The sequence below is a fragment of the Meleagris gallopavo genome, chromosome 3 (genome assembly GCF_905368555.1).
Source record: "Meleagris gallopavo chromosome 3, MGAL_WU_HG_1.1, whole genome shotgun sequence".
NCBI lineage: Eukaryota > Metazoa > Chordata > Aves > Galliformes > Phasianidae > Meleagris > Meleagris gallopavo.
The window spans coordinates 24,788,532-24,807,531 of NC_139406.1; the positions used below are offsets into that span (position 1 = coordinate 24,788,532).

The 19,000-nt window shown below is 37.8% G+C and overlaps 1 long non-coding RNA gene across 1 annotated transcript in view; it reads left to right on the forward strand.

Moving 5' to 3' along the window:
• LOC146544638 (uncharacterized) overlaps positions 1–10,483 on the forward strand; it is a 57,482-nt gene extending 46,999 nt beyond the window's left edge. The window contains exon 3 of the long non-coding RNA XR_014882177.1: positions 10,156–10,483. This is a non-coding gene — a long non-coding RNA (uncharacterized LOC146544638). The remainder of the gene's footprint in view (positions 1–10,155) is intronic.
• The last annotated feature ends 8,517 nt before the right edge of the window (positions 10,484–19,000 follow it).

The following is a 19,000-nucleotide window of genomic DNA, read 5'->3' on the forward strand; positions in this document are numbered from 1 at the left end:
TTCAGGTGTTTTCCTAAATTTGTATACAGATACCATAATTTCTTAGTTTCTTCTAACTCTGGATCCGCTCAGATGATGAGAATGGAAAGCAGCAATGCTTAGAAAATGTGAAAGCATATTCATTAAACTGCAGTATCTCTAAGTTATATTACCTCTTTCCTTAGTACTGCATGAATGATTGCAATTGGGGGATCAAAGGTTCATAGCTCTGTGTATTTGGAAATCAGGATTATCTTTCTTTCCTAGAACATCATATAAATCTGAATGTAGGATTAAGTGACTGAAAGATAAATTATTCCTAAGTGTATGGATTTAATGTGAGGTGTCCTTAAAACCAGGCAGAGATTATACTGATTTTCTACACAAGAATCTGAGTGTAAGTGGCATTGATCATAATATTCAAGAGGTACATGAAATACTTGCAAAATGCTATGAAAAAGAGATATTTTCTGTATATCATACATGGTGAAAGCCTTTCACATGTGACACCAAGAGGTGTGTAGAAGAATAAAAAACAGTATTGATACTCGAGTTGCTCAGTTGGAGTAGGAAACACTATTAGCATCCTTTAATACACATCATCTTTGGGGGAGATCATATTTCTGCAGGGAAGGAAATGTAAATGAATGATATCTTACCCAAATCAATGAATAGGATCTGGAATGGGAAAAGTTAACTGTTTAGCACGTCCAGAAGTCTTGAAACAAAGAATATATACTAGGACTAAGTAACTGAAGCTAGCAGACGAGCAGATTTTATGGTGATATGTCTCTCTGGACAGACTCATCAAATCACTGGTAAACTTAAAAGATTTGATTATGGAGGCTCCTGCCCCTGTACTCGGTACTGGTGAGGCCCCACCTCGTGTACTGTGTTCAGTTTTGGGCATTTCAATACAGAAAGGACATTGGGGTGTGGGAGCAGGTCCAAAGAAGGGCAACAAGGCTTGTGTAGGGCTTGGAGAATATGTCCTACGAGGAGCGACTGAAGGAACTGGAGCTGTTTAGTCTGGGGAAAAGGGAGAGACCTTATTGCTCTCTTCCAATATCTGAAAAGTGCTTACAGCAAGAGCGGGCTTGGTCTCTTCTCACTGGTGACAGGTGATAGGACGAGGCCTCAAGTTGCACCAGGGGAAGTTTACGTTGGTTATCAGGAAAAAATTCTTTACAGAAAGGGTTGTTAAGCACTGGAATAGGCTCCACTTCATTGGGCTCACCTTCTGTGTGTTCTGTTTCCAATTTTTCTGATGTAAGATTCGGATCACTAGTACACACTGTTTCCTTTTGGTTTCAGTGGTCCATTAATATTCACTTTTTTTTTTTTCCCCTCAATAAAGGTAGTTTTACTGTGAGCAAGTCACCTTTTATTTTTCTCCCATGATGTAGTGACAGTCTGAATTATCTATGAACATTTTTCACCCCTTTCTACTCATTGTTGAGGTTCTTTTCTTGATCATATTCAATTCTCAAAGCTGTTTTTAAAATACAAATATTAACAGTTGATTAATTGTCTGAATACTAGTGTGGCTAAACCCACAGCTGTAACTTCAGTAACTTCACCTTGCAACTAATAATTGCTTTTCCCTTTATCTGCCTTTTAGGCATAGTAGGACCCCTGACCCTACACTTGAACTTTTTGTCCTGTCTCCCATGAGAATGGTTGGATGTCTCTCCTTAGCCTGATGGCTAGTATATTTTTATTGGACAGCTTGTTCAAATATTTGAGCACGCAGTCTAGTTTGCTCTTTATGGTTGACCACTTTTTCATTTTGTGTGCTCTCAGCATATATGATCTGTAGCAACTTTCCCCATGAACACTATTGTTATCCAGCCAAAACTTGCTGCCTTGCCCCAGTGAAATCTGATCAGCTGAAGCATGGGCTAAAGGAGCTGGCAATAATGGAAAAGCACACATACACTGATCTAAGCTATGCCACATAAACATATATTTTGTTCATCTTTCTGCTGATTTTTGTTTCACCTGAGCGTATTATAGTAGTTCAGACTTCTGGTAAGGCAAGATAGTACTGCAGTTCTTGCTGGAAATCCCCTTAGAGAAGGAAAGCTGCCTATGGTTTCTAGACATTACTAGCAATCTGTTTCTTGATAGATATTTCTCAGTCAAGGTTTTTTGAGCAGTAAAGTATGTACAAAATAATACTGTGTAGCACTGGTCCCTTGGTTGGTATATCACATGGCACAAAATAAAATGCCTTAGGATGTTAAGTTTATGATAAACTGCTTGGTAGTTATCTCTGTACCTCATTTGTTATCTCTTTACAGTATGAAATGAGACTTGGGTAGGCATATATCCCACACAAACAAGCCCAAACTTATTTTCTGTTCTTCAAGACTTTAGCAGTGCTCTGTCCTTACTTGCTCTGGCATCCATGTCATATTGGATATGTCATATCCACGTAGTGATTTCCTTTCTCTGGTGACAGTGACAGGACCCAAGGGAGCAGCATGGAGCTGCATCAGGGGAGGGTCAGGTTAGGGGTTAGAAACAAATTCTTCACCAGAGAGTGGTTGGACACTGGGAGTAGTGGTCATAACCCCAAGCAGCCAGAGTTCAAGAAGCATCTGGAAAATACTCTTAGTCATATAGTCTAATTTTTGGGTGGTACTGTGTAGAAACAGAATTTTGACTTGGTGATACTTATAAGTCCCTTCCAACTTAGGATATTCTATGATTATATGTCCTGTAGCCTTTGTACTGTAGATTACTGTCTGTCTTTTTTAACAGCATATAGGAAACTTATTTTTGCTCTATATACTATAGAATGATGGATTTGTTGCCCTTTGCTTTGGTGGTTTCTGATCCTTTTATTTTGCTGGAAATTGAATAAAAGTGATGAAGGGATAGGAGGCAGGATATGAATTGTAGCTTACTGACAGCAAGGTTGAAATCCTGTTGTATGTGTTGCTCCAGAGCTGTTGTAGTTAATTGCTATGTTGAGCACTGTAGCAAGAACAATCATGTTTCAGAAATATATTACGTGCATTTCTGGCTGTTTGATGTACAAGAGGTTGCTCTTAGGGGAATCAGTGCAGAAGATATTGAGATGCATGAGAAGGCTGCATTTGTCATATCCTGCTGTGGAATGTTATGATGTGAATTCAATGCTATTTAGAGAGAGCATTCCCATAACAATATGGGCTGAATAACATCCCTTGTAATGCCTGTTTGAGACATCCATTACTTAAGTTACAGGTAAGTGTCCATTTTCATATATGGAGAAGTATATCATCAGAGCAGAGGAAAGCCCACTTGAAGCAGATGATTAGATTGTTCATCTAGAAATGGTACTAGGAATTGCTTTCACAATTTGCAGCTGTCAGGTGTACTAGCAGCAGAATGCTCTATTGACAAAGGGTCATATGTCAGTCTTTACTTCACCTAGATCCTCCATAGTTTCTGCTACAGACATTTTTGTGATGCAGTCCATTTCACCTTTGGATAGAGCATGAAAAAATAGATGAGTATGTGGCTTACTATGTTGTCTTCTTTTCTAGACAAGAAAAACGGTATAATTTGAATATAGATGTGAACCTTTATAGAAAATCCCTTCTGTGAAGGACAATACTATACCAGTGCCTCTGTTAAAGATCTCTGTTGGCTAATTCTTAATCAATAGCTCTTGCATAAAGTGGGATCTGGCCTTTGAAAAATCCAGCCTGCATTTGAAGTAAATGCAGTACATCAAACATTTTCTTCTGCCACCTTTTCCAACTTGAATCACGCTATTGTATTTGTCCTGAAGGGAGATTAAATGCCTCTTTTGAACGAAGTTGTGAAGGAGTCCTTCTGTTTGAACTCTAGATTAATACGTAGTCTGTCCTGTTAAAAATTATGAGAGTCATGCAGCACCTGTGGCAGGATCAGTGAAGAAGAGCCACAACAGGATTGAGACAGCTCATTATCCCAGCATAGCAGCAAATATCTTCTCCAGCCTTGCTCAGGCAGCACAAAAAGGGAAGGGGAAGTGATGACCCGTCTGCAATTTGGCTATTAATACTCATCTGGACTGTATAAAGTCCTGTGAAATGAAGATTTACCTCAGAGGAACTTGCTCCCCTGGAGTGAGATGCCAATGAAATGCACTGAAGCTCTTTGGGATCTTGTCTTTGTTTAAGGCCTCATTTGCACAACAGAAAGAATTTGTAGCTAATGGAGGGTCAGCAACATGCTGGCAAGCTATCCTGCATGCTGTCTGGCTGCAGCTGCAGACACAAGCAAACTTTCGTCAGAACTGCTTCAGAAATGACACTTGAGACCAGGTTCTTAAAGGCGCAGACCAGATGTTGACCTCAGTTTAAGCATTTCAGTTCCTGTTGCTGACCTTCATCCCGTGCAAATGGAGAAGACCCTGTTGTTGGAGTCAGTTGCTAGCATTGCATTGTGTTTGTGTAAGCTTGGTTAAGAGAGGAGATTAAATGATTTTTTCCAAACTGATTCAGTTGTACACAAACAGGTAAAAAGACACAAACATTTATATGAAGGAATAAATGTTTTTTCTTTCTGTAAAGCAAAAACAAGAAGCCTGTTCCACTACTTGAGTAGGAATAAAATATGCAATAAATTCACAGCAAAATAAAAGTCCTATGGTTTTGATTCAGTGAAGCATAACTTAACAATTAAATGTCCTCATTTGTAAGTCCGTTGTGTGATATTTACAGAAACAAAACAGGCTGTAGAAAGTAAAACACAAATTTTTCAAGTTTAAGAAAAATCCCCCCTCTTTTATAAGGCATTTGATACAGTATGAACTGAGGTTTGAAATTCCTCCATTGGCTGCACAAATTGTTTCCATTGCTTATTTGGGCAAGTAAGAAAGATGGAGGTGGTCCAAGCATTGGAGATCTGTTCTGGGTCATTGAATACATTTCAAAGAAACTTAGCCAAAACCGACTAGTGTACTTGATGTTCTTATTTAGATAAAAAATGAGAAATGTTGTTTGCCTGGGAGCAGCCCCTTACTCTCACTCACATGCTTTGTTAGGCATTTTAGTCTTATGGCTTGGACATACATCCTTGGCTAGAATAACACAGAAGTGCCTGATACTGAATTCTTGTCCATAGGCAGGCAAATGGGAAACTGTGGAGTGGGACAAAGAATCGGTGGAGTCTGTGCCTTGCCAAACATCAGAATTGAGCTGGAGGATGAGGCATGAGGAAGATAACTTATTGCTCAGGTTTAGCAGGGTCTTATAATAATCAAACCTCCTTCCTTTTCCTAACCTTCAAGTAGGACGGTAACAATTATAATGATAGAATTTAGAATTTCCACATCTAACAAAGTTTTAAAACTTAAACTGAAGAAAGGTGTCTGACAATTTACTATATGATTCCAGCACCTGCTTCTTGTTACTGCTGCAACAGGAACAGTGGAATGGATCGTCTGCTTCAATATAAAGTCATTTGAGCTGATGTAAACAATAAAAACACAGTATGTAGAAGCTACACCACCAGCAGAGGAGCTGACATAAGTTTTGGTGACAAGTATGGGAGAGAAGAATGTCTTCCACAGGCACCACTTACTGGATCTGGAAGATCATCCAATCATTTTCCTATACTTCATTCCATTACCATACCTTGCTTCTTACACCACCTAGCTTACAGTGGAGTTTATTCATTCTTTCTAAATATTTTTGAATGTGTGGGAAGTGGGATAGGTTTAATCAAAAGAGAATATACACAATCATTTGTGTATATGCTTACCTTTCTAAACAGCTAGTGAAACATATGTTCATCAAAAAGATAATTCAGCTCTCTTCTACCTTTTCTACTGAATGTCTTGTGTGATATACATTCCAGAAATTAGACAGTCTTTATATATAACTCTGTAAAAATGGCAGGTGGATCTAATTCTTAAATCCATCCAGTGCAGATACTTCAACTATAAAAACTTCTTCACTTGAACAAGTATTTGTCCAGATTAAAAAACAGAAAACATACAGACAAAACAAGAACAAGCAAACCAAACAAAACCCCAAAGTAACAACAAAAACCTCCAAACTAAAATCCAACAACAAAACCCAACAACCCAGCAATCTGTACTGGCCAATTCGATATCAAAAGAAAATTGGCTCAGTAACAGAGCTGTTAGTGCTGAACTCAGTAATATAGAAAAAGTATCCAAGCTTTAAACCTCCTGCTCTCTGAACAGATGCTATTAACTTTGCAGAAGGACATTTTTTGACCTTTGTTTTTATGATCCAGAATATGTGGTTCTTCTTTAAGAGCTTGTTTTGTGTGGAAACCACTCTAGCTACACACAGGCCTGTGTATATATCTTTGTACTGTTGTTTGGCCAAAGTGTGTGACCAAAAAATAAGAGCATAAAAGAAAGAATGCCAACATCTAACTCCCTCTTTTAGCCTCTGACAGTCTGCTAGCCTGTAGCTCATTCTCTAACTTCTGCTTTAAGAGCCAGTAGGCAGTAATTCCTTATAAAACGTGCCATTTTTTATTCTGATTTCTTTTTTTTTAAAAAAATTCCATGGAAATATCTTCTTAGCAGATTTTACATCTCAGTGATTTGAGAAGTTGCATTCAAAACGTGAGACTTATGCTCCTCCTAGAACACAATTTTTGTCTATATTGTTTTAAGAAAAAACGACCAGTTGCTCCATCTGTCAGTAAACCTCTTCCAAGGAGAAGGAAATATCAACACTCAACACAAAATGAGATTGCCCTTTGAAAGCAAAAAGTAAGAACTTGTGTCTTTTCTATCTCTATCTTCTGTGATCTGTCTCTTACTGTCAGTAATATGTAGGTCTCACGACAGTAATAGTAAGGAATTGAATCAGCTTTGTTCTTAGTGCTGAGTATCCATTGCTGAGGCAAAGAAACATAAAGGATTTAAACATTTTTGCCCTTGTCTTCTGATTGCCTGTCTTGATTTTTCTGTTTGGCTATGCTTTCTGACTGAGAATAGAGCTCAAAGTGCCGTTTTGAAAGGGACATGAGTGATGCTAATTCACCAGTCAGCTTAGTTTTTAAGGTTATCCTAATCCCTAAATATAATATCTTTATCTCCATATACAGCAGTGCAACACTAAAACAGGCACCAGAAAACACAATTCTAGGAATTATTGTAGTTAATTTTTTGCTGGTGAAAATCGTATTCTCTTCAGTACTATCCAAAGTAAGTTTATTAGAGTGTAGAAGAAAATTTTCTTCTGCTGCCTCATATACAACTCATCATCAGCCAGAACCCCATGTCCCTTTCAGCAGAGCAGCTCTCCAGCCTCTCATCCCTCAGTCTGTAGAGAGATTCAGGGCTGCACTGTCCCAGGTGCAGAATCCATCACTTACTTGTTAAACTTCATATAGATGGTGATTGCCCAGCCTTAAATTTGTTGAGATGCAAAGCCTCTCAACCCTCAAGTGATCCAACAGCTCCTCGCAATTTAGTGCCATCTGCAAACTTACTTAGTATACTTTCACATACCACATACAAGTTATTGATGAAAACGTTAGAGAGAACTGGCCCTAAAATGGAGCCCCGAGAAACCCTGGTAGTAGTTCCTAGCTGCCAGCCTGATGTTCTTCCATCACTGATGTAACCCCTGATGTAACTTCCTTTGAACCTGACCCTGTAATTAGTTAGTCACCCATTGTATTATGTATTTGTTTAGCTGTATGCTGGACTTCTTAGTCCAGAAGGATACTCTGAGAAATAGAAAGCTTTCCTGAAATCCAAAATGATTATATCAGCTACCTTACTTTGGTCAGCCACGTGGGTAACCTTGTCATAAAAGGAGATTAAGCTCATAAAACAGGACTTTCCCCTTTCAAATCTTTGTTGTCTGTGATCAATGACTGCATTCACTTCCAGGCGTTTTTCAATACTCCTCAGAATAATCTTCTCCATAATTTTATGAGGCGATGAAGTGAGACTGACAGCGCCATAATTACATGGTCTTCTTTCTTGCCCTTCTTGCGTACTGGGATGATGTTTGCCAGCTTCCATCTGACTTACCCAAGATATATAATGAGTTGGGCTTGTATATCCCACCTTATTCAGGAAGAGTAGGTTCTTCCTTAAAGCTGAGACAGTAAAGGTCCTAAAAAGTGTGTATGTTTAAGTGATAATATTTACAGGAGAAACCATGCTTCCTAGATCCTCAATGGCTTATTTTTACTTTTTTTTTCTTTTTCTTTTTTCTTTCCTAATCACTATTATTCCTCTCTGGGATTCGTCATGTCCAATGTACATTTGTTATTAGTAAAGGATATATGTATATATATGTTTCTAGGAATTCAAAGACTTAGATAAATAAGTATCAGAGTTATGTCACTGTATGAACAACTGTAGGGGAATCTATATATGAAAACTGCTCTGAAAGTAATGCCTTCCATTTTGTTATCTTGGCCCATGATGTCAGAGGCAGATGCTGGTGATATGTCAGTAGAAGTCTCACACCAATCCATTATATTTTCTTGCTGTGCCAGATGGCAGCAGAGGGACAGTCTGACAAAATGCCACCTGACATGGAAGTGTGTCTGAAGCAAAGGTGTGTCACTGAATTCCTCCACATGGAAATAATGACACCCATTAGTGTTCATCAACAATTGTGGAAGTTTTCTGGAGACCAAAAAATGGACGTGAGCACAGTGAAATGGTGGGTGTTGCGTGTCAGTACTGGTGGCAGCAACAGTGGATCACCCCTACTGGTACAGATTTTTATGAGCATGGCATGCAGGCTTTTGTTAATGGCTGGCAAAAATGCATACCTAATGGTGATGTCTATGTTGAAAAATAGTGTTTTGTAGCTGAGAATCTGCTCTATCAAGTAGTGTTCTTGTGCTCTTTGTGTCAGTTGTAGTTTCCATACATAAATAAATAGGAGACACTACTTTTGGAGCGACCTACATATATTTAGAAATAAGTATTACAGTCTGAGGAATAATAAAACTGCATTGATAATGAAAGTTATATGAGATTGTGAAGGCTGAATTTCATGGCAGGGATGATGACTAAGATACAGAATGCATTTTAAACAAAAGCTTGAACTTTCAATACTTGCACACCAAGTTCAAGCTACTTTGGTTCCTGCAGGAAAAAAAGCTTAAGGAAGCGTAGGGAACTTGGAGTACTGAGAGAAAAATCTTCAGTGAATGTGACAATGTGATTCTATGGCATGAGTAGTTTAACCATTCCTTGTACAAAATATATCGTAGAATCATAGAATCGTATAATCACCAAGGTTAGAAAAGATCTCCAAGATCACCCAGTCCAACCATTCACCTATCACCACCATTTCCCTACTAAACCATGTCCCTTAGTAGAACACCTAAACGTTTCTTGAACACCTCTAGGGTCGATGACTCTACCACCTCCCTGGGCAGCCCATTCCAATGCCTAACTACTGTTTCAGAGAAGAAATATTTTCTAATGTCCAACCTGAACCTCCCTTGATGCAACTTGAGGCCATTCCCTATTGTCCTATCACTAGTTATGTGCGAGAAGAGTCCAACCCCCACCTTGCCACAACCTTCTTTCAGGAAGTTTTAGAGAGGTAGAAGTTGGAAGAAAATTTATGTAAGTAGATTTGGGCTCTTCAGGTTACAAGGTCTGACACCACAAATGAGTTACAATATTAACTCTAAATTCTAGTAGTGAAGAAATGTGTGGAATACAATGCAAACAAAGTCTGGTATTTTTAACAGATTATGGACAATGTCAGAATAACAGAATTGCCTAGGAGGACTGAGTGATTGAAAACTTGATTGGTAACTTATGTACTTGTTTCTGTGCAATACCAGAAAACAGGTGGTCCTTCCAGGAAAAAGGGAGAAACTGACTTCATTAAAAAGGACTTTGCTTTTATTTGCAATGTAATGGTGTAAAAATTACTGAGAACATGCAGTCCAGGAAACATCTGGTTCTGTCCCTCTGACATTTTATGTGGTCTGCCAACATCACTTACATGTAATTATACTGGTTTTAGCAGGACTACTGCCTCTGAAACTTTAATAAGTACAAATATGTTGCAATGTTGGCAGAGATTTACGCTTTTCTAAACTTTCTAAACCACGATGTTTGTGCAGGATCATAGCTGAAGAATTTTTTCACTAGGTTGGATCAGTTCAGCTTCCATAGGATACAATGTAACTATTAATTTTTGTTATCACTGTTGCTTGCAGGACTTACAGGCACAAAGCTCCCTATGTGTAACAGAGAACGTTGTCCATCATAACAAAGGGCTAAAAAAGTGAAGACAAACCAGTGCATACCAGAAGATTATGAGACAATGTCAGTTACATAGGCTTGTCTACTGCACACTAGAAGATGAATCATCATCAGTGGTTTTGGGGAGGATATTGAGACATTATAGCAAAGAGGTGAGTTTAGAGTGGTATGGAGAAGTTATGCACGTTTATATGGAGCTCCATGTAGGTTTGAACAGAAGCATTTTTTATCAAATAGACAGATGGGCAATATGTGGACTAATTAAAGCTTGAAATTTTTCCCTGGGTAATAAATGAAAAAAATGATTCATAGAATGAGAATAGTTGTCAATGATTTGACAGCTATTGAAAAGTGATTTTTTCATGTGTTTGTTTATTGTGAAGGGAACTGTCAAAAATGCAAAGAGCTGTGTGAGCTAATCGAAGTGTTGAGTTTTGAAGACAGTCTTGGCAGGAGTGTATAAACAGATATGTCTGCAGCAAAAATGCTTTTGTCAGGGCCAAGATGCTACAGTAAGTGATCTGTAAAATAACTCCAACTTTAACGAGAATTTTAACAGCATGAATGGATAAAAAAGACTTCATTTTAGGGAGGGTTCTGCAGGCTTCACTAAAAGGCTAAATTAAAGCTGTGCCTGTGAGTGTCTGTTACTGGTAGGATGGGAAGAGACCTCTGAGAATTTTGAGAGTAGGCAGACAGAGAGGGAGGTGAAGGCTGAGAGCTTGGTCTCAGCTATATGGGCTTGAGATGGTGGCCAGGCATTCCCAAGGGCAGAGCAGCATCCTAGGTGAATGTATGAGGATGAATGTAATGTGTTAGGTAAGGTCTGGAATGTAGCAGCATCCATGATCCTTCTTATAATGGAATTTGTTGGTGAAAAGAGACCAAGAGAGACTTTGGAAGGAAGTAACATGAACTGCTGTAAGTGTAGGAAATGTGACTTCAGAAGAAATCATAATAAAATTAGGATATTTTCATCTGAAAAAGGCTAAGGAAAAGTACAATTATAGTCTACTTAAGCATTACAAGTGACTGCAAAAATGGAGAAAATTAACTGCTCTCCACAGCAATCAGAACAAGAAGATGTCAACTTGCATTGCTACAAGGGCTATTTAAGTAAAAGAGGAGAAAAATTGCAATGATAGAAGTAGCAGTACATGAAGGCTGTGATGCCCCCTCTGTGGAAATTTTTAGGAGCAGATATACATTCACAGTGAAAAGCATGCGAAAACAAACAAACAAACAAAAAAAACCCCTCCTTATTAATGTATGTCAGTTTTTTTCCCCCATTTTGAGCTGTAAATTTTGGTGTTATTATGGTTAGACTACTAATAACTTTGACTAGGTTGTTAAGATACCAGTTAGGCTCGCCATAAATGCTTAGCTCCATGTACACGGTGTGTACACCTCTAAGAGAATTTTGAGTATAACACTTACATTACTTTTGTTTCAGGATATGATTAATTTTTTTTCATATGAAAGTTTGCTTCCTTCATCTTAAACAGGATAACTTAACTCATTCAATGCTTTATTGTATTAACATTGGTAGCATATTTGATGGGTAAGATACACAGTTTTAATACTGTTTCAAAGAGGAAATAATAGAAGATCTTTGAATACTACAGAATTGACCTGATATTACATGGGTAGAAAATATTGCTGACATTATGCAGAAAAATCTCTTTAGCCTAAAATGGCAGTGCTAATGGCCTTGTACAGGAAGAGCAATGCATAAATTGATGGAGCTTTTACAGTAGGAAGGTAACCTTGGTCATCCAAAGCTTTTCTACAGAGGTCAGATAGAATTAAACATATAAGGAAACAACTTCTCTTTAAAGTCTAGCCCTGTCCTATGGCTACTTGTTAAATATAGTCTTGGAGTACAGTATTCCTTCCGTTCTGCCTCTTGAGCAGCTACCTGCTCAGCTTTTTTCTTAAATCTATGAATGAAGGGGGAGGAAATGTAGATGGCTATGAGCCCATAATGTGCTGGAGGCAATGACCCTGTCACTGTGTAATATTCAGTGTTAATTGAATTCTTGAAAATAGGAATTATTGGGAAGGAATGAGGTGAAATGACATCAATACTGTTCTTCTGCTTTGTTTTGTTTTCAACTGCATTCTCTTTTCTTCTCATTTTTACATCTTAAGCTACTGTTTTTGATTGCAAAGGTTTCTTCAATTTTTTCAGTGTATTCAGAAATCAAGGAGACTTTTCACACAAAGAATTTAACCAGGTTTCCCACAAATTAGTTATGTTTTCATCCACTTTTTTCTTCATCATAACCCCTGTTGTTAGCTTTTCTCAATTTATCTGAGTTATCACTGAAGGTTTTTTGAAAATTGAATACTTACATAAATGTAACATTATTTTCTTGGTTGAAATGACAAATAAAAAGAATAGAGAAATGCTGGCCAACCATTATTTGGAAAATTTGTGAACTTTGAATCTTAGTATATGTTGACCAAAAAAGCCTTAAATCATCTACTCCTTGTATGCTCTAGACTTGTGGCCAGTTATCACTGTAACCGGAAGCTGAAACAAGTTGCCCTGATAGAAGTTGTGAACTAGTTTGGCGCTCTACATTTACAATTGGTGGTTTTCATAGGCACTGCTCTGATATTGTACTTCAGTTCCTCAGTAACCACAACAGAGCTCAAGAAATAACCAGGCTCACAGTCTAACCGTTGTTTAAAACACCTGAACACCAGTACTAATTTTGGTTTTATGGTCGTAAGATTGAGATAAAAAAAGTATTCTCAGTATTTATTGGATCTCAAAGGTTACACCTCAAAATGGTGTAACCTCATTTTAAATTAATTGGTGATAATCTCTTAAACTGTCATGCTGTTCTTCAAGGAAATAATCCAAGCAGTAGAAAACCAAAACCCTCTGCTTTGAAGTTGTAAACATGACACTTTTTATTCTTTTTTCTTTTTTCTTTTTTTCCAAACTCAAAGATCAGATATTGAGATGAAATAGGCACAACATTTTGTTGCATTTTGCCTCAGTATTTTTTTTTAATTGTGTAATACAATCTGGTGAAAATCCATCTGTCATTCTTCATGTACAACAAGAGGCATTTGGGTACATGCTGATTATACTGAGTTACTGACTTGGGTGGTAAAGATAAAGAGCATCTACAAATTCTGCAGAAAGACCTTAGAATGTAGCATAAATGGATGGTAAGAGTGGGAAGGAAATTCTGCTTATATAACTGTAATGGGATGCTCATAAAATGAAACAAGGCTAGCTTTGCACAAGTAGTAGTGGATTCTGAACTTCTTGTTGTTATTCAACAAGAAGATATTGGAGTTGCAAGTGGCAGCTCTTTGAAAACATCAGCTTGATTCCTACTGGTGGTCAAAAATAATACTTAACGTTAGCAATTAGCAGAGTAGAAATTCACAGTATACCTGAATCAAAATGCTTTTTGCAGCTCTTGGCTTGAAAGAAGATGATGAGAAGACAGAAAATTGAGATTTGAAGTATCATGTGAGCTCTGGAGAAGGCAAATCTTTTGATACAGTGACAAGTGAAAGAACAGAATAGAACAGAATCGAATTGTTCAGTTGGAAGAGATCTTCAGAGATATTCTAGACCATTTGCCTGACCACTTCAGAGCTAACCAAATGTTAAAACATTATTGAAGATATTGTCCAAACATCTCTTGAACACTGACAGGCATGCAACTTCAATCACTACTCTAGGAAGCCTACTCTAGTGTATGATGATCACCCCCATGATAAAGAAATTTTTCCTAATATCCAGCCTGAACCTTCCTTAATGCAACTTTGTGCCATTCACATGTATCCCACTGTTTGTTCCCCGGAAGAAGAGGGAGGCACATCCCTCTGCTTCCCCACCTCAGGGAGATGCAAAGAGCTGTGAGGTTGCCTCTTGGACATCTCTTCTTCAGATTGGACAGACCAAATATCCTCAGCCTCTCCTCATAGGATATGTCTTTCAGCTCTTTTACAATTCTTCTTGCCTTTCTCTGGATGCTTTGAAAGTATATTAATATACTTTTTATATCATGGAATCAGGAACTATACACAATATTCAAGGTAAAGCTGCAGTAATGCTAAGTGTAGAGGAAGGATCACCTCTTTTGACTGGCTGATTGCTCTGTATTTAATGCATCCCAAAATGCAGTTTGCCCTCTTGGCTACCAGGACACACTGCTGGTTCAAGCTGAGGTACTGTCACCAGCACCCCACATCCCTTCCTGCTGAGTAGCACTCCAGCCACTCATCTCCCATCTGTGCCTGTGTTTGGCATTGCTCCATCTCAGGTGCAGGGCTCATCATTTTCCTTTGTTGAACTTCAGGCTGTTGGTTATTCTTGATGTTCCAATCACTCTGGAAGGCCTCTCCACCCTCCAGGGAGTCAACAGCTCCTGATACCAATGATATCAGAGGTCTGGGAAAGGACCAAATCTTCCAGTTCATCCCATTTGTTCCTCATACTGTGTGTGTTGGTATTCAAACATTTCAGATGTACTCCTGAACCTGTAGAACTTCCTGAAATGTCACAAATGATCCAATTAGCCTTGCCTCTCTCAGAGTTCTACATCATCCCATGGCATAACCTCATTGTTGCTAATGGTATCAGTATGGTATCATTATGTTCATAATGATATCATGGTACCATTTTCCTTTCCATGTCTCTTTCCATTACTTTGCAGAGTAAGTGGGAATGTGTTCAAAACAAAATGTGTGTTCTCAAAATCATCCTCAACTGGCACATTCTTTACCTAGGATGCTGTGGATGCTCAAATCCAGTGAATAAATAAATGAGGGAAATGGAGGCCTATCCATGTATAAACATGATAAGATCCTTTATTTTTGGATATCTATAAATCATAAATCACTGGAGGCTAGCTGTATGTTTGACTTCTTAAACTCTTCCTTAAGCATTTGATACTGGTGAGCCCCAGAGGCAGGACACATTAACTACATGGTCTGTTGCCCTAAAGTTTTGTCTCTTACAGTAGAGAATCTGAGAGCTTTGAGTAATGGGCTAACTGAATATTTTTGAGGAAAAGACAGGTGGATTTCATGGTACTGATAAAATATTTTATTACTGTGTTTGTTTCTGCAGTGAAAAATAATATTTTTGTTTTTTCACATTCTCCTTACCTTTTGCTATTTTTGTATCTTGAAGCTTTTCTTTATCTGCTTGCTTTTAATCTCTGCTCCTCTTTCTTTTTCCTTCTTACCAAGTAATCCTTCATCCCTAAACACTAAATAGAAGCGAATACTCACACCAGTGAACATACACTGCAAAGGATTTTTTATTTTCTTTTTTTGTTCTTGTCTTTCTACTGTGGAGCTGAGCTGAGCTTAGTCTACAGCCCATCTGCAGCCCCTCCAGCAGCTATAGGGCAAAATCAGGAGAAGACATTGGGGAAGATTTGCAAAGAGTTATGATTCTTCTTTAATTTTGAGCTCTGTAATTAATACTTGCAGTCTGTTGCATTCTTATTCACTCGCTGTTTAGAGGAAAGTGATTTTGGGGAGCAATGGAGCAGTCAGAGCTCTCGGTCCAGCAGTAGTGGCTGACACCTCGATAGGATCTCAAGTAAATCAGCTTTGTTTGCATTGGAATTGTAGTACTTCTGCTACACTTCAAGCATTAAGCTGGCAGTAATGAGTATTTGGAGGAATAAAAATTCTCCTGCTTTGGCCCAGGTGCTTGTGCAAGGCTTTTGGATTTTTCCAAGATAAACCATTTCTAATTAGATCATCTTGACTTGAACTAACACAAACAAATGGGACATTGATAGATTTTCAGAAGTGGTGTACTGCTTCATTTAAATGGTGGAATTTAAGCTGGCCTATGGCAAGCTCTATTGCAGATACTGTATTTAATACCGCTTACTCTCTCATTCTTTTTAGAAGTGTTTTAAGTGATCTATATATACATAGCACAATATTTTCCCCTTCTCTTTCTGTAGTAATCAAAAAGACTTTGATAAAAGACATAGGAAGTTTTTGAAATGAGGCAGGAGAAGTGCATTTGGCCTCCGCTTCTTGGTCCTTGTGTTGAGAGAGTAATTCATTCGCAAGTTAAAACATTTCCCTTTTAGCTCCTGATGACCCAAACTAGTTTGAGCCTGCAAGCCGTCAGCCTTTCTTCATCTATCCTTCTTTTCTTGAGGCAATTGCTATTGATCTTATAACAAACAGGGTCTGGTATCATCAAACCCAGCTGCACACATGCTGAGCAATTGCTGTGACATAACAAATTACATTTTCCACAGGACTTAGTCAAATGTGTTTTCATTTATAATCTCACTAAAAAAAACCCAAACGAATGAGTAGGACTTGTTCATTCCTTCAACGCTCTATTTTCAGCTATGGGGAAGGGAGCTGAAAGACAAAGGAGAAACTAAATACCAAGAAAAGACATATGTTTGTCAGATAGTTAATTTCTGAGGAGCCAGATGTACCCTAAAGGACATTTTAGCTAGATTTAGTTAGACATTTCATTCCTAGATCCTGGTGGAGGTGTAGAACTCTCATATCTCTCTATATATCCTTATTATCAGAACACCTATGGCTTTTTCTCACCACATTTGAAGAGTTTATCTTTAACAACGTTCCCAGATAATCACAGTGTGTAACTTTCTATCAAACATATGGACTGTTATAATTTTTGTTATGTATATATAACAGTAACACCTGGTGATAGATCCAAGCCAAACCAGAGTCCTGTTGTGTTAACCGCTGTGTAAAATGGCACAGAGATATCAACTCTTCTGTGGTTTCCTAAGGCATGATATTTATGGATGACAATGAAGTCTCAGTGGTAACCTGTATTGTGGTTCTCTTAAATAGATTAAAAAAAAAAAAAAGAACAACAAACAACTGTACTTTTGATGTAGCATAGTTATTGAACATAGGCTATATGTTATTTATCTGTATTTTTGAATAAGTGATACGAATGCTAAAACTGAAAGGAAAGATATCATTTTAAATTAGATGAGCAAATTCTCGTTTGCTTTTAGCATCCCAGCTAACAAATCCAAAGAGTATTTTGCCACCCTTTAAGTCTTTCCATCCTGTTTTCTTCTGTCATTTCTGCTATATGCAGAATGCATTTGAATTTTGTTTTGTCAGTTTCTTCATAAAGAATTCCAAGCAGAATGTAATTGCTTCAATCTTAGAAGGTACTTTCTCACACTGTGTCACTTTTAAGACTTGCAATGTACTTCAAGTTGTCACTGAATACAGTGGAAGCTTTGTGCTCTATTTATTTACTGTACCTATAATTTCCCCCTAATTGCAAATCTTACTGGTGTTTAAGAAAATGAAGGCACTTCATACCTTAAAAGACTTTTGGTAGCATCAACTAAGAAATGATACAACCTGTTCTCACTCCCAGAGAAGTCAGAACAATCTCTGCCAAATATTTGCCCTTAACCAAAGCTTCAAAATGTTTTTAGATGCTCTTACTGCATCTAGCAAGGAAGAAAAACCCTGTTGAGTTAGTCATTTGGAAGGCTCTTCCTGGAAATCTGCTATGAAGAATGCCCAGACATTCCCCATTTCATTTCCATGCCTGCTGACCCTGGGAACGTCAGCCATTAAATGTTCAATACAAGTATTTGGAAGTTATTTTAATTTTGTCATTTCCTCAGCTGTTGCAAAATAGAATTATATTAATAGCAGTACTTTGCCAGTTCGCATTTCTTTTGGTCACAGCAGCAGATTGAAAGCAAATGGTTACAAATGCTGTTCCAATTCATGTGCTTTTTGCCCCAAGTGATAGCACACCTATTCCCTCTCTAACAAAAAGAAAAACCCTAACAATTTGAATAGTTGAGAAAACCAATAGTGAATACTGACCCAACCTGAGTTCCTACTCGGAACTTCCTGAACCAGCAAAAAGGCAGCAAAATTGTCCATCTGTGTTTTGGAGCTGTTCTGTGCTTTTCTCCTACAAGAGAGACCACTGACACCGCTTACCTTTAAAAAGATTATCTAAATGTGGGTATGCTATACACAAATCCTGGCTTTGGTGACCTCACCATTTTACAATGGTGCATTACAAGTCAGAAGGAGAATCAGGGAGAGTAAACATGATGACAGATTGTAACTATTTGCCTTTTTTTTTCTTTTTCATTATATTTTGGGTATACATGCAGATATTTGCTTTGTTGTTCTGATTTCAGAAAACTGATTTATGAAATTAACAACAACCACAGAAAACAAACAAACAAAAAGAAAGAAAAACAGCAAAGAAATTGCTTTACAAAAATAGTGGTTGGATTTTAAAAAGCAGCAATTTTTATCCTGGATGCAAAAAATGATCACTATGCTTTCAGTCAATCTCCAATGAGTTTTGAAATCTCTGAACCTGTGGTTCTATCTGGACTACAGACCACATTTTTGCCCCAGACCAGACTCTTAGAGGCAGTGTGCATGGTATCTGGATGTCACTGGTCCATAATCAAGCAATGTCTACTGGTTGGCCAAACTGACGTCTTAGGTTGGAAGGGCAGGAAATCAGCAAGAACATGATGTATGGAGGAGTATAGGAGTAGGCTTTGGGTTGAATTGTTATTTTTTGACTCCTGTTTTTGTTAAGATAATATGAGATTTTTTCCCCACTTATTGACAGAGTCCTATTAATAACACTCTTCTTGGTATCAGAAGGAATTGATTATCAGAATAACACTAGCACTAGCAATATAGCTCCTATTCATTTCTTACTCTACTTCATATTGTCTTTTTAATTAGACTGTCTGTCCACAGCTGATATTTTTATGCAAAATATTTCGTTTATGCTTT